Here is a 14,833-nt window from a genome sequence, read left to right on the forward strand (position 1 = left end):
TATGCTAGGTTCGGAAGGGATGCCAAAGCGCCTGTCACTGACAACCCGTAAGAACGCCGGCCGCAAGAACGCCAACCGCCACGCACGTGGCAACCGCCATCGCCGAGAGGCCGCCAACACCACTGCCGCCGCAGCATCTCTCGCCGAGATGAAAAGCGACAGTAATGCCTCAGCGCCTACGTCTCCGAGTAGCAGCACGATCTCCTCCTCGCCGGCCACCAGCTCTGACAGCACGGAGTCATCGCCATCGCTCAGCGCCTCGTGTAGCGGGTCACCAACCTCTAAACCCGCGAGGTCTGATCGTTCGTCGTCTGCATCATTGCCCGCCTCACCGCTGACTCGCGCTGACAACGAAACTACGACCGCGGCCGCGACGGAAAGCAGCCCACCGCCATCTCTCGAAGCTCCGCAACATGGCGAACAACAAGCGAACGACCCCCGCCGGCGCCATGACAGCCACCCGGCGTCACCTTCCCTAGCCCTCCACGTGGCAGCGGTTGCCGAGCATTCGCAGAACGGGCCAGCTCCCCAAGCAAGCGCCGACAAGTCGAACGGGGAACAACAAAAGCCCCCACTGGCCGAGCCACCCACTCGTCCGCGCCCGACAGAGCGAGAGAGAGAGGGTCAGTCTCCCTCTCCAATGACTCACGCCGGGGCCGCACCTGCGACAAGCTCTCCAGGTATGAGCAACGACGGCGCCGAAGTGAAAAAGGCAATGGGGAAGAAAGGAATGCACTCCTCAACCGACCCAGCTAGCTCGGCGCACCCGCGCCCCAGCTGTGTTCTCGGGCCGCTCCAGCCGCTCGCACCGCAAAGCAGCCAGCAGCAACAGCCCCACACCGAGCCAGAACGTCGCCCAGCACTCACCTCCGCCTCGGATTCAACCGAGCAGGCTAATCAACACAGCGCTAAACCGCGGGCTACATGGAGCGAATTGTCACGGCGAACAGGGGCGCGGCGGCAAGACGTCGAAGATGCGCTGCATAGCAATACATGAGGCAAACAGCGGGCGGACGCCGCCGCGAGTTCGCCGTGTTGGCGCCAGTGTTATCAGACTTAGCATACGAGTTGTGGTAAATGATGAAACAAATATAAGCGCTTTTTAAGCTGGCATATACCGCTTTTATAACTGAAAAAATACACACACTAGCGCAGACACCAACGTGGTTGCAGAAGACGAGCAGAGGCCCGCGCGCGAAAGACCAGCATGCCTAGCGACCGGAACTGGCGCCTCCCGATTGGCTGTCGTCCGCCGCTGCGCGCTCGACGCTTCCGGCGGCCCGACGAAAATATTTGGACAGGCAGGTCGGCGGCGGCCGTCAAATTTTTGGAAGGCGGCCGTCGGACGTTCGCTCCATGTATTCCTGGCTTAATCCCCTCTCACTACCCAAGAGGGCCGGGAAACGGAGGCCGCGCTACAGGCCTCTCGAGATGATCCCGCATACACCCTCGGTCGACGGCCCAGCTCCAGGAGAACGCGCTGACACGGTCCTGTTTCGTCCCCAAGGGAAGAAAGGCAACTTCCTGAGACTGACGCAAGAATCTATCGCCGCACAGCTCTCAGCTATTCAGGGAGCACACCGCGTGCGGGTGAACTTTCGACGGAATGTTGTCGCCGCCGACGCGCTCCCGGGGGCAGAATTGTCACATCTCCTACAAGTCCGCACCGTCGGCGATGTGCCAGTGAGGGCGAAAGCTCTCCCAAAAAACACCTGTGCTGGCACCATCTTCGGTGTCGACCGCTCGTTCGACGCGTGCACAATAAGAGACCACCTTGAAGCCTGCGTGACCGTCCTATCATGCGAGCGCAGGGGCCACAACATAGCGGTGCGATTCGCCGGCAACGCCGTTCCAGCCGAAGTGCTCCTCTTCAAGCAGCGTCGCACGGTTCGTCCCAGACTCCCGCGGCCACTCCAGTGCGATCGATGCGGCTTCTTTGGTCACGCCGGCGCAACATGTTCGCGCGATGCCCGCTGCCTCCGTTGCGGAGAATCGCACGCCACCGCCGACTGCCCCGCGCAGAGGCCGCGCTGCATTAACTGCAGCGGGAATCACGCAACCTCGGAGCCGCGCTGCCCCAACTGGCAAATGGAGAGGAAGGCTGCCGTACTGTTGTCACTGTCGCCAGAGCCTCTCACGCGACAGCAGGCGATCGCTAAAGCTCGCGCCTCATCAGACGCCATCCGACGGAAGCAAGGAGCAGCCACCCGTCATTCCGCGGTCGTACTACCTGGGTTGTCATTCAGAGACGCGCTCAGCGGTCGCGGCGCCCAGCCGGCGGAGCAAGCGCAGACGCAACAGCCCACTAACTCCGCCACCTCCGATCCAAAGGATGCGGTTATTGCGGCCCTCGCAGCAGCACTGCGCGTCCTCATAGAGACAGCAGCGATGGACGACACCACTCGGCAAATGTGCGTCGCGGCCCTCGCAGCCCAGCAAGCCCTGCCCCAGCATGGATAGGAGATCTCCGAAACGTCGGCCGCGCATCCTCCAGTGGAATGTCCGCTCGATGCGTCGCCGTCACGCTATAGTGAACTAGAATACTCTAAAGTACTAATACTCTAAAGTACTAATACTCTCTACTAAAGTATTCTAGTTCACTATAGTCACGCTGAACACGCCGAGCACCTCTCACTACACGAATACGACGTGCTCGCGCTACAAGAAACTTACGCGCGTCCCAGCGAGTTTAACCTCCCCGGATTTGTGGCCTATCACAGTGCCACCGAATGCCAGTCGCAGACCTGCAACAAGACTCATTGTTGTGACCCGCTGCATTCGCCTGGACGGTCCCGCGCATCTCTGTATGTTCGCGCATGTCTCGCGCAAGCCGACGTAAATGTCACCGACATCGCGACCAGTGGCATCGAGTGCGTGGCCGTGACTGTGCGTGTTGGGGGTGCCGACACCTATGTCGCCAGTGTTTATGTTCGGCCCGTGCGTCGGTGGGACAGTTCGTTCGTGGTTGCGCTTGTCGCTCGCATCGGAGGTGACTGTGTGGTGTTGGGTGACTTCAACAGTCACCACACAACATGGGGGTGCCCGCACACCGAGTCGCGAGGTAGGGACTTGCTGAACTCCATCCTCTCTGCGGGCCTCCTACTTCTCAACACCGGCAGTCCCACATTCGTGCGCCGGGGTGCGCGGAAGAGCGCCATCGACTTGTCGCTTGCGAGCGAGGGTTGCCACTACGAGTGGCGACGCAGCCCCGACACTCAGGGCTCCGATCATTACCCGATCTCCCTCGAGCCGCACGCTACAGCCCATGGACCGCGGCGCTCCTACCGTGTTACCGACTGGACACAGTTTCGGAAACTCTGTGCCACGCCCCCTGCTGCGAACACGGATTTCCTGACTCACGTGACACGTTGTGTCGACGCCGCCACGAAATGCTGTTCTGTGCCTGCGGGAACGCCGGTGCCCGACATCAAGCTGCTTAACCTTCGAGCTGTCCGGCGCCGCGCTGAACATCGAGCCATCAAGAGTGACAGGAGAGAGGATTGGACTCTCTACAATCGCCTTGATGCGGCGTGCCGCCGTCATGCCAGGCAGCGGCGCAATCAGAGCTGGAGCAGTTTGTGTGTGTCGCTCGACGATACGCGCAACAGATCGCGCCCGTGGCGCATTCTCGGCGCTCTCCTTCGACCAAAGGTCCCTCGCTGTCCTGCGCTTTCCATCGCGGTCGCACAGGGCTTGAGCGCAGAGCAGCTCGCGGACGCGTTCGCCGCCACCTTTGCACCGCCGCCGCCGTTGCTTCCGCCGGATGGCCCAGTTTTCGAGCTTCCTGAGCACAACAAAGCCGCTCTCCTCGCGCCGCTTCGCTACTTCCCGACGAACGGAATTCTGCAGCAGGTGAAGGCGCTGTGCACGGAGGACTTCACCTTGAGCGAGCTTCGCATCGTGCCCAACGCTCGTAGGCGACGTTCTGCGCCGGGAGCGGATGGAATCACCTACCAGACGTTGCGAAACATCGACGACGAGCAGCTCCCATCGCTGTTGGAGGTGTACAACCGCGTCTGGCGCACCAGCGTCGTCCCTCCCGAGTGGAAAGAAGCAACCGTGGTACCTCTCCTCAAGAGTGGCAAACCGCGAAGCAGCGTGAGCTCCTACCGCCCGGTTTCACTCACGTCTGTCGCCGGTAAGACACTCGAAGCCATGGCACTTCGTCGTCTGCAGTGGATTGCGACGGCACTCGACGCATTCGCTCCCGAGCAGAGCGGCTTCCGCCAGCTGTGCGCAACGGCTGACGCCCTGGCCGAGGTTGTCGCTACTCTCGAGCAGGCGACGAGCCGTCGCGAGGCCGGCTGCCTCGTCCTGCTTGATGTACAGGGCGCCTTCGATGGGCTGCCGCATTCTACGATCGTCAGTGCGCTGCACGTGCTCGGCATCACCGACCGGCTACTCGACTACGTGCGAGCCTTCTTGTCTGATCGCACGCTTCGGGTGCGGGTTGGAGGTGCGCTCCGCCGGCCGCGCAGTGTGTTTTCTGGTGTTCCGCAGGGCAGTGTTTTGAGCCCCTTTTTGTTTAATCTTGTCCTCGCGCGACTTCCGGACTACATCCCAAAAGCGATTTCGCACGAAGTACGGGTGGCAATCTACGCTGACGACATCGCCCTCTTTGCGACTGGCCCTACTCAAGTCGGCTATCAGTTGCGTGCATCTGTCCAGACTGCAATTGACGCGGTGGACCAGTACATGGGAAGCATCGGCCTCCAGCTGTCGGCGACCAAAACAGAGGCACTACTGGTACACCCGCGAGGAACGCGAGCTCGTTCCGAAGCGCCACCGCTGACTCTGCGCCGTTGCCCTCTCCCGTGGCGCAAGAGCGTCCATTACCTCAGCCTGCCGATCGACTGCCGCGTCAACTTCAATGCGGCCGTCTCCCACATCTGCAAGCAATCAAGGAAAGTCGCCAGCGCCGCGCGCTCTCTTCTCGCGCGTGGACACGGATGCACGCCGCAACTCGCACTGCGCGTGTACAACTCTGTGACCACATCGAGGGCACTCTACGCCCTCCCCACCACCAACGCTCGAGCGGCGAATTGGAATGCCATTGACATGGCGCACCGTACTGCGGTGCGAGAACTATACGGCCTCCCTCGCTCCTCCCAAGTAGTGGCGACACTCGCGGAAGTGGGCAACTGGCCGCCATCGCTTCGTGCACGAAAGCAGGCGCTCCACCACATTGAGCGCCTGCAGCGCTCACCACAGGGCCAGCGGCTCGTCTGCAGACTCCACTCCCTGCCGAACTCGGGAATGGGCAAGTGCGCCACCGAGTTCTCAAAGCTCATCGGGTCGTCGCCACAGTTCGTCTCCCTTCCGTACTACTCCAGTCTGCTCGAGGTGAACATCGCGGTGCCTGGTGTCGCATCAAAGCGCCGAACTGCGGTGTGCGCCATGAGACAGGAGACCGCCTCCCTACTGCACGAACGACTGGCAGGACGAGTTCTCGTCTACACCGATGGCTCGGTGACGCCGGACGGGTCTGGTGCTGCGGCTTGCACGGCACCGGACATCTCGGAAATGCGCCAGTGCCGACTGCGCTTTGCCGCGTCGTCGACAGTGGCCGAACTCGCCGCCATCGATCTCGCTGCCGACCTCCTTTTGGAACATCCGAACATTGTGTCAGCGGCCATTCTCACTGACTCTCGTGCGGCGCTTTGCATGCTGTCCAGGGACTACGCCGGAGTGCCCCTTGTTGTTCGAGTTGGCTGCAAGCTGCGACACATCGTGAATCAAGGCTGCGACCTGGCGCTCCAATGGATACCCGCACACATCGGATTGCCAGGCAACGAGGAGGCTGACTGCCTCGCCAAGGCGGCGCACGGTGAGCGCTTTCCCCTCACCCACTTGGTGACGAGTTTCGACGCGGCAAATACAGCGGTTCTGCGCAGCCTCACTGCGCAACATCCCGATCGGCGCGTCGCGGCGGGAACGCCCCCGCGCCTGCTCCCAGCGTTTTTAGATCTCTTTCAGTTTGAAAGCTCCGGCGCGCGGAGTGTCGCCTTTCTCTTTCCAGCCGCGCGGTGGCGCTCGCCACAGTGTTTTCCCGACCGGCCCGGTCCATCCCTATCGTCGCCGCCACTGCAGCCGCCTTGTCAAAGTAGCAAGCAGTGGTTTTTTTCACGTGTGCGTGTTTACGCTGTGTGGTACAGTCGTGAATTTCACACAAATATTCCGACTGCTTAGTCTGTACACACCTATAAAGACCGGTCTTCGTGGAAGTGTGGAGGGTGCACCGAGTGCTGTGCTTGTGGGCGTTCAAGACACACTGAAGAAATCGAGAGAAGCACACCGCTGTAAGCAAGCACACCTGCATGACCTGATTGAATCCAGCATTCTTGAGTTAGCCTCTGAACCTAATGACTTGCCCCAGCACAGTGGCAGTGACCACATTTACTCATAGGGAGAAGTAGATGAAAGCACCTCTTACTACTTTTCGGGCTATGTGGTGCATAAACTCAGCAAGAGTACATGCCGTTCCTGCATAGAGGATATCAACTCTCCAGTGCCAGTTGTTGGCAGTCACTCATACCTCATGGTGTACAGGAGCTACAAGCAAGGCTGCCTGAAGCACCTTACCAAAAAGATGTCAGAGTTTACAAATATTGTAAACAGAGCAGTTTCAATTTCATTGAAAGAAGGCCCACTTTCCGCGGATATGTTTTGGGAGGTGTTGGACGAGTTGGAATTGAGAAACCTTGCGCGGCTTGGATGTGCAGAGCATATGGCCTCTTTTACATGCCAGGTGTTGAATTTTGTCGTAGTTACACGCAAGAACTTCTACACGAGAGATGTGAATCGCCGGCTGGAAAGCAGAGAAAAAGTCGCCATTGCAAATAAAAAAGCTCGTCTTCTGTAGGCATTCCTTCCGTGTTTCGCACCAGGTGTGTCTGCATTCAGTGTTTGTTTGTGTGCACTTAAATAAATGCTCAAAGTGAACGTGAAAAACCCTGCTCTCTGTGCTGTGCTCCGTACGTCGGTAACAGAGCGCAGAATTTCGTGACTGTTCTAGAAACAGAATGGAACATGGCTATTTTAAATTGTCTTTTATGGTTCGTGAACTATTCAGAAGAACTATTGATAGCGTTACGCCAACAGGCACTAAACTATCCAGGATAAACGTCGCAAATACGATGCGATAGATAAAGCGCGAAGGAAGTAAACGATCGCAGTTTTTCGCGATCTTGCTTCAGCCTGCTCTTTATCTCACCCTTACTGCTCAGGCCAAACAGTTATTTAACCATGAGACAATTCAGTTTCTACGTGACAACTAAAAAAAGGCCAACAAATTTGAATTCTGCGCATCCGGCGGAGATGGCTGCCGCAGCCGCTGCCGAGCGCGAGCTCTCCGGGCCGACAGTGACCGCAGCGCCGCATGGTGAGTGGAAACGGAAGGGGGCCGCTTTCTCGTGCGCGGCTCGTTGGGAGCTTGCAAACTGAAAGAGATCTAAAAACGTTGCCTGCTCCCGCGTGCGGGCCTCTCTCGGAGTGACTGCGCCTTCCTTCTCCGCCTGCGCATTGGCTGCTACAAAACAATGGCGCGCACACACAGGCTCACGGGAACCGGCAGCCCCGTGTGTGGTAGCTGCGACGGCGTGGATACACTGGAGCATCTTCTACGTCACTGCCCGGCCTTCGGGACCGAGAGGGAGGCTCTGTACGCTTCCTACCGCCGATGTGGCTTGCCATCCACCACCATGCAGTGCCTACTCTTCCCAAATGCTCCCAGTTCCATCACCAAGCGTGCATTTTCGGCATTGATGGAATTGTGTGAAGCAACACACCTCAGAGCGCGGCTGTAGGCCCCGCAAACGATTAGCTACATTGTCGTCTTTTCTTTTTTGCTATTCCGGTCTCTCTCTCCTTTTTACTTCCGTTCACTATCTCCATCTTTTTCTCCCCACACCCCTTTCCCCGTGCAGTGCTGTTGAGGTGTGCTACTGTGAGAGACAGTTACGGCACTGCACTTATCTCTTCCATTTCTCTTTAAAAATCACTTCACACACACGACACCGGGGCACGAGAGACTCCAGCCACGACCCAGTGTCAAGCTTCACCACCGGACGCCAACTCCCACAACGCGGCCGCGGACGCCGGTGCAGACGCTGCCTCGCTGGTCCCGCCCGCTGCTGCGTCGGTTCTCGCGCCGCGTGAGACGCCGAACACTCCAGTTCTTCTGCTGAACTCCGTAACTTCCGCCGCCATCGTGAGTGCTACCGTTAGCGCTTACCCAGCTGCGGAAATCAGCGAGCTATCGAGCGCCCCACTCCCGGATTCAGATGACGATAACGACGCGATGGACACCTCGTCCTCGCGCAAGCGCTCGCGCCCGAGCGAGTCCTGCAGCGGCGATGAAGCCCCGCGCAAGCTAGCGGCGACAGGTTCTGACGAATCATCGCCCCCTCCTGTGACGCCCGTCTGCGAAAACGCCGTGATGCAGGCGGCGGACTCTGCAGAGCATTCATACGACGGAACGGCCAACACAACGCAGAACCAGAGCAGCCCACGTGCCACGGAGCTGCACGATGAAGAGATCTTCACAAATGTGATCTCACGCAAGCAAAAACGCTGCCTGCTTGCATCAACACGAGAGGGGATCGCCGCTAGTGTGGCCCCTGCCGCCCACCTCGCGGGACCCGCTGCGGCACCAATGCCCGCTGCCGACGTTGGTTCCTGCCTTCCGACAGTTCCTGCTGCTGCTGGGACCACAGGGGCTGGCGCGTCTGCACCCAGCGTCGCTGGCACGGTCCTTTTCAAGCCGGCATCCACGGCAGCTTCGTTTCACCGAACATCTCGCCTCGCCATCGCGCAAGCGCTCTCCGCGCTGCCTGGAGTCGAGGAGGTGCGCGTGAATACGAAAAAGAACATTGTGGCGGCTGACGCCGCAACGCCCGCGCGGCTACAGTTCCTGCTGGCTACGACCGAGCTGGCCGGGATCGCTGTCACTGCTAGTCTTCCTGCAGACCGTTCCCAGAGCACGGGCACGGTACATGGCGTCGACGATGACTTCTCCGACGAGGCACTGTTGGCGGCAGTGACCTCAGTCGTGCCGGTGACTGCGGTCAAGCGGAGCGGTCGCACCCTGACCCTGCGCTTTGCCGCCCCGAGCCCACCGGCCCGCATCCTCCTGTTCCGGTTGCCTTTTGATGTGCGACCGTCGCGGCCTCGGCCCTTGCAGTGCCGGCGGTGTGGGCGCTATGGCCACGCGACGGCGGTGTGCAAATGGCCGGAGTGGTGCCTGCGCTGTGGCGGTCAGCATGCGAGGGATTACCAGTGCACAGCCAAGCCAAAGTGCTTCTACTGTGGAGGGGCACACGCTGCCGACGCCCCTACATGCAAGCTGTGGCAGGCTGAGAGGCGCATAGCCACGATAAAGGCTACAGCGCCGACCCACATGCCTCATCGGGAAGCTCGAGCAGCTACGTGTGCCTCCGCCAAGACACAAGCCTCTCCCATCGCTTCGGGAGTCCATGCACTGGAGACGGTGGCGCGCCCCAGCTATGCAGCTGTGGCCACCGGCTCCGCCAAAAGCACCTCGTCGGTAGGAACCCGGCGAGGCCAAGAGAAGCTGGGGTGCAAGGCGGCCCCGGCAAATGCAGCAGCCGCACCCCCAGCCGCAACTGACATGGCGCCGTCCAGTCACACTTCTGAGCAGCAGTCGGAGGCCACCAGCCTGAGGCTCCTACTGCGGGCCGTTGCTGACCTACTGCCAGCCGACAACAAGTTGCGCTCAATCTGCCTCCAGGCAGGTGGGCATCCTCCTCAGCAGAGCCACCATGGCTAACGCCCCAGCTGGGAACCACCGCCGCCGGCCGAGCGTGCTTCAGTGGAACGCGCACTCGTTGCGGCGGCGACAAGCAGACCTTTCCTTACACCTCCTGCAGAGCGACTACGACGTACTTGCTTTGCAGGAGGTGTACGCGACTGCAGATGATTTGCGTCTACCTGGCTACGTAGGCTACAGCAGCCGCACTTCGTGCACGCTGCAACCCTGTACGGCGACCCCATGTCTCAACAAAGAACGTCCACAGGGACTTCCCCGCTGTGCGGTGTACATGCGGCCGGGTGTGCTGCAAGCTGAGGTCGATGTGGCGGATCTGACTGGAGGACCGCTCGAATGCTGCGCTGTTCATGTGCGTCTTGGAGGCGTTGACACCACTGTGGCCAGCGTGTATATCCGACCGTGCCGGCCCTGGGATCCCTCGTGCCTGCTGCAGCTAGCCCGACGTCTCGGCAGAGACTTCGTCCTCTGCGGAGACATCAATGCTCACCACACCATCTGGGGCAGTCGCCGCTGCTGCGGGCGAGGTAGCAGCGTTGTGGACGTTGTTAACCAGCTGGGTCTGAAGGTTCTAAACACCGGGGCTCCCACTTTAGTCCGGCGCACATGCCGTGCCATCAGTACAGCAATTGACGTGAGCCTGGTCACTGAGGGCTGCTGATACACTTGGACACCGCAACCGGACACCTGGGGGCCCGACCACTTCCCTATCGTGCTGGCCCCGTTCAGGGGCAAGACACCCAGGACGCGCGTGTACGCCACTATCGATTGGAGTGCTTTCCGTAAGCTGTGCCAGCAGGACACCAGTACCACGGACTTCCTGCAGCTCGTTGCGAACAGCGGCCGGGCAGCCACAGTCTGGTCCACTGCGCAGGAGGGCCAACCAGCACCAGACATTCGGCACATACAGCTACGAGCTGCCAGGCGCAGGGCTGAACGTAGAGCACTGCGAACCAATCAGGCGGAGCACTGGACGGAACATCGTCGCATCGACGCCGCCTGCAGACGACACTCCCGTCAACGGAGGCGCCAAAGCTGGCAGGGCATCTGTGCCACGATCATCAGGGCCCCGGATGGAGCCCGTGCCTGGCGCCTGCTGGGGGCCTTGCTGATAGGACCTCGTGTACGACAGGTGCTCTCAGCAGCCATTTCCCTGGGCATCTCTGCATCTACTCTGGCGGAGTTACTAGCCGACCGGTTTACCGCCCGGCCCCTGGTACAGCGGGTCCTGCCTCCGCCAGCTACTGGCCCTCGGTACCTTCCCCCCACCTGTCACCATCCGGAATGGGTGCTCGAGCAGATTAATGCTCTTTGCTGCGAGCCCATCCGGGTGCATGAGCTGAAGGCCGCCCTAGGACAAAGCAAGCGACGGAGCGCTCCAGGAGCGGATGGAATCACGTTCCAGATGCTTCGGAACCTGCAAGATGCAGAGCAAGACCGTCTCCTGGAGTACTTCAACACCATTTGGAGCACTGGGGCTCTCCCAGACAGCTGGCTCACCGCGGTGGTGGCGCCAGTCCTTAAGCCACGGAAACCTGCGGCGGCACCCTCCTCGTACAGGCCGGTGTCTCTCATCTCTGCCGCCTGTAAGGTGATGGAGAGGATTGTCCTGGCACGCATGGAGTGGATCGCCGCGCAGGTGCACTACTTCCCGGAGCAGCAGACCGGCTTCAGGCGCCACCGCTGCACTGCCGACTCCATCGCCGATGTTGTGGCCACACTGGAGGATGCAAAGAACAGTGGTGACGTGGTTCTTCTCGTGCTGCTTGACGTGCAGAGCGCCTTTGACAGCCTGCCCCACGAGGTCATCGAGGGCTCCTTAGATGTCCTCGGGATCACTGGCAGCCTCAGGCGCTTTGTCTCTGCCTTTCTTGCGAGAAGAACGTTCCGAGTACGAGTGGGCCAGGCGCTCAGCACCCCTCGAGTCATCGCCACCGGCGTGCCGCAGGGATCGGTGCTGAGCACGTTTCTGTTCAATGCAGCCCTGGCAGGTCTGCCAGCCGCACTGCGGGCAGACACCCGGTACCACACACAGTGCTCCATCTACGCTGATGATGTGGCGCTCTGGGTCCGGGGACCAAGGCGGTGCCTTCCAGCCGTCCGGAGATCACTGCAGGGGGCCCTGGACGCAGTGACAACATTCCTCGGGAGCATCGGCTTAACCGTCTCTCCTGCAAAGACGGAGGCCCTACTGATACACCCGAGGGTTGCCTCCCGCCTCATTGTCCACCAGTTGAGAATCGGCACCGACCCCTTCCATGGAAGCAGACAGTGACGTACCTTGGCCTCACCATAGACCACCTTCTGACGTGGATCCCGGCTACTAAAGCCCTCAGCGCCAAGGTGCGCCGCGTACATGCAGCCGTGGGCCGACTCCTTCAACGAGGCCGAGGATGCTCCACCAAGTGGGCCCTGCGCCTGAACAAGGCTGCAGCAACATCGTCCTTGTTGTATGCCCTGCCGCTGGTTTCCCTGACGCATGCCAGGAATGCACAACTAGAGGTTCTGCACAGGACGGCCATCAGAAATGTCCTGGGGCTTCCAAGGCACTCCAAGATCGCCGCAACACTGGCTGAGGCCGGCGAATGGCCACTGTCACTGCTCATGTTGCAACGGGGACTGGGGCATATTGACAGGCTACATCGCGCACCAGACGGCCATGGTCTCCTAGACCTGCTCCGGAGCCTGCCGGTTTCACGTATGGGCAACCTGTGTCGCCTCTATGAGGAGACAGTTCCCCAACTACCTGTGGCAGTGGCTCTTCCTCCTTCCCATCACGAACCTCCGGATGTGCACCTCTCCCTCAAGGGGATAGCCAAGCAGAGAGCACCAGCCGTAGCCCTGCACAGGCGGCAGCCTGCAAGCTCCAGGAGGAGTTGGAAGGACACCTGCTGGTGTTCACGGATGGTTCAGTCCTCCCCAGCGGGTCGGCAGCAGCGGCATGCACAGTTCCAACTCTCGCCTGTCACAGGCAGTGTAGGCTCCCGTTTGCAGCAAGCTCTACTGCAGCTGAGCTCGCGGGGCTGCACCTCGCTGCCGACCTCCTTGCTGAGCACTTTCCCCAGCAGCCGGTGGCGGTGGTGTGCGACTTTAAGCCAGCGCTCCAGGCCCTCGTCAACCCACGGCGGGCAGGACTTACGGTGGTGCTGCTGCTTGCCAAATTAACGGCTGTAGCCACCGCCGGAATCCCAATATCCTTCCACTGACTGCCCTCACATGTCGGGGTAGCCGGTAACGAGGAGGCGGCTACCTACGCAAAAGCTGCCCATCATGATGTAGTCCCGGTTACCAGAGCGGTAGCGGCTTCGTACTACGCGAGACATCGGCTACGGTGCCTGCTCACCTCCATTCACCCGGACCCCCGAGTGGCTAGTGGCAGGGCCCCCAAGCCATTTCCAGAGAACGGCCTCTCCAGAAGAGACCGTTCCATACTCCTGCGCTTGCGGACTGGCTGCACCTGGACTGCGGCCCGGCTGTACGCCAAGGCCCGCGCCACGTCGCCTGCCTGCAAGAGGTGCGGCGACCCGGAGACTCTGGAACACCTTCTCTGTGCTTGCCCATCCTTGGCGCAGAAACGCTCCACAGTGATCAACACCTACAGACGTCACGGCCTTCCAGCGGCCACAGAGACTGACCTGCTGCTCCCAGTGTGTCCACAGCTCCCTGCGCTGCGAAGCCTGCTGGAGTTTATAAGTTCCACGGGAATAGACACCCTATAAGCGCCCGCTACAACGCTGGCAACTTTACTGAGGACTGCCACCTGTCGCGCATAGTGGAGTCTATTAGGCCACATCCTCCCTCTTTCTCTATCATCTTTCACTTCCCACTCCATCTCCCCTGATGACGCTTCGCCGTGCTCCCTCACGGGTTGCAGAATCAAGCGTCCTTCCTTTCCTTTGATCACTATCACTATCATCAGTCTTCGTTCCGGTTTTCATCAGGAGCAGTTAGCTCGGAGTCTCCCTCACTGCGTCGGCGCTCGCCGCGCGTTCGCTGAGCACGGGCCCCCACTTGCCTGCCGCTGCCGAGACAACATCTTATGGCGACGAGGATGTGATTCCCGCTGCGGTTCCGACCGAAGCCCCGGGAAACCAACGAGCTTCGTAAGTGAAGCGTCCCTTCGTGTGTCTGCACGGCACGCAAACGCCGCCAACGCACTTGGCGTCGCGAGGCTTCCGAGCCTAGGCCTGCCTGACCCCTTTGTTCTTCCTTGCCCCATTCCTGCTGCGAGCTCCGGCTTGTCTCCTGTACTGTCTCCTGCACGCTACCTGGCATGGCGTCTTTTACGGCGAACCTTCCCGTTTTTCTTGAAGTGCCCGGGCCACCGTTAATTCCATGGCATCGATGGAAAAAAAATTTTCAGGCCCACCTCGAAGCGGCCGGCGGTGGCGACTGCTGCGCGTCCGCGCTCGTCAGCGCTCTCGGGCGAGGGACAACGAAAGTACTTTGGAGACGAGGAGCAGGAAGCAACAAGGCAGTTAACCGGCGCAGCGTCAGCGTCAGGCGAAGCAGCAAGGCAGTCGACCGGCGCAGCGTCAACGTCAAGTGATGCGGTCCCGCCAGCGTCAGAGTTCCAGAAACTCTTGCAGCGGCTTGACCGGCTGTTCGCCGCGTCAATAAATGTTCTGGCGGAGAGGCACGAATTCACCAGTCGAAGGCAGTTCGAGGGAGAAGGATTCCTGGAATTCGTGACCGCACTGAAGAGAAGGCGGTACAGTGCAACTTCGGCACAACCTACGACGAGCGCGTCCGAGACCAAACAATACATGGGGTAGCGAACGTCAGCGTTCGCGAAAAGTTATCAGCTCATGGCGAAACCTGGACAAGGCAGAAGAAATTGGACGCTCTTTAGAAGCCTTGCATCGAGCGAACCGCGCGTTCGGCTCCGAAATTGTACGAAGAATTGAGGGATTTCAACTTGGCGTTCCGTCGACGAGCCAAGATGACAGACTTCTTCCGGGAAGCTGCCTAGATGGCCGACTTAGTCCGGCAGTACATGGATGGCCGACTTCTTCCGAGAGGCCGCCAAGAGGGCCGACATTTCGCACA

The sequence above is a fragment of the Dermacentor variabilis genome, chromosome 3 (assembly GCF_050947875.1).
Source record: "Dermacentor variabilis isolate Ectoservices chromosome 3, ASM5094787v1, whole genome shotgun sequence".
NCBI classification, from domain to species: Eukaryota; Metazoa; Arthropoda; class Arachnida; order Ixodida; family Ixodidae; genus Dermacentor; species Dermacentor variabilis.